Raw genomic sequence first — 2,088 nt, 5'->3', positions numbered from 1 at the left:
GGAGAGATATACTCCTTAAACAGACCCATAACACAAAAAGAAATTGAAACAGTAATACAAAACCTCCCAACTAAAAAAAGCCCAGAACCAGAAAGATTTACAACAGAATTCTACCAGACATTTAAAGAGGATCCACATCCTACTTAATGTATTCAAAAAGATAGAAATGGAGACAGAACTTCCAAATTCCTTCTATGAAGCCAACATCACTCTAATACCAAAGCCAGGTAAAGACACAATAAAAAAAGGAACCAGTAAAGATACAAACAAAAAAGAAAATCAAAAAAGAAAATCCTTAATGAACATAGGTGCAAAAATTCTCAACACACACACACACACACACACACACACACACACATCAAAAAGATCATACACCATAATCAAATTGGCTTTATTCCAGAACCTGCTGGCCATCAAGAACCCTCTATGCCTGGTCCCACCCTCACCTCCCTTTAAATGGGCTCAAAGACAAGAACCACGTGGTCATCTCAATAAATGCAGAGAAGACATTTGACAAAATTCAACATGCATTTATGTTCAAAGTCCTAGAAGGAATTGGACTGGAGGGAACATACTTCAAGATAATTAAAGCCATATATAACAAACCTACAGCCAATATCATTCTAAATGGAAGAAAATTGGAAGCATTCCCATTGAAATCAGGAACCAGACAAGGCTGTCGACTATCTCCACTCCTCTTTAACATAGTACTTAAAACTCTTGCAAGAGCAATAAGTCAAGAGAAGGAACTCAAATGAGTAATAATTGGAAGAGATCAAATTATCCCTTTTTGCAGATGATATATCTAAGAGATGCCAAAAATTCCACCAGAAAAATCCTAGAAATCATTAACACGTTCAGTAATGTGGCAGGTAACAAAATTAATCTACAAAAGATCTGTAGCCTTTCTATATGCCAATAACAAGCAATCAGAGAAAGAGTACATGGAAACAGTCCCCTTCACAATAGCTGCAAAAAAAAAAAAATAACATATCTCAGAATAAACCTGACCAAAGACATTAAAGACCTCTACAATGAAAATTTTTAAATATTTAAAGAAAGAGATTGAGGAAGACATCAGAAGATGAAGGACCCATGAATTTGAAGAATTAATATTGCAAAAATGACCAGTCTACCAAAAGCAGTGTATAGATTCAATCCAATCCCAATCAAAACCCCCATAACATGCTTCACAAAATTAGAAAAAAATCCTTAAATTTGTATGGCAGGACAAAAACCCTGGGTAGTCAAAGCAATCTTGAGTACAAAAAGCAATGCTAGGGGGATTACTATACCAAATATTAAACTGTATTACAGAGCTATAGTCATAAAAACAACATGGTACTGGCACAAAAATAGGCCTATAGATCAATGGAACAAAATTGAAGACCCAAATATGAGTACATGCAATTTCAGCTACCTGGTATTTGCCAAAGGTGCCAAGAACATTCACTGGAGGAAAAAGCACGTTCAGCAAATGGTGCTGGAAAAACTGGATCTCCACCTGTAGATGAAAACTAAACCCCTATCTTTCACCTTGCACAAAAGTCAATTCCAAATGGATCAAAGACCTCAATGTGAAGCCTGAAACTATGAAACTGTTAGAAGAAAACTTTGGCAATAACCTATAAGATATAGGTATAGGAAAGGATTTTCTAAACTGGACATCAATTGCCCAGGAATCAAGGTCAAGAATCAACAAATGGGACTTCATTAAACAAAAAAGCTTCTGTACATCAAAGGAGGCAACCAAGGAAGTGAAGAGAAAACCCACGGAATGGGAGAAAATTTTCACCAGCGACACATCTGACAGAGGTTTAACATCCAGAATATATAATGAACTCAAAAAACAATCAAGAAAGGAAGTAACCCAATTAAAAGATGGGCTAAGGAACTGAACAGAGAGTTCTCAAAAGAAGAAATAAAGACAGCTATGAAGCATCTTAAAAGGTGTTCAATATCACTAGTAATTACGGAAATGCCCCAGCCAGACTGGCTAAGATCAAGAGAACAAATGATACCAAATGTTGGAGAGGATGTGGGGAAAGGGGAACACTCATCCACTGCTTGTGGAACTGCAAAGTTGTT

This window comes from Nannospalax galili, unplaced genomic scaffold (assembly GCF_000622305.1).
Source record: "Nannospalax galili isolate Female #2095 unplaced genomic scaffold, S.galili_v1.0 scaffold398, whole genome shotgun sequence".
NCBI lineage: Eukaryota > Metazoa > Chordata > Mammalia > Rodentia > Spalacidae > Nannospalax > Nannospalax galili.
Note: the sequence above shows the minus strand (reverse complement) of the source record.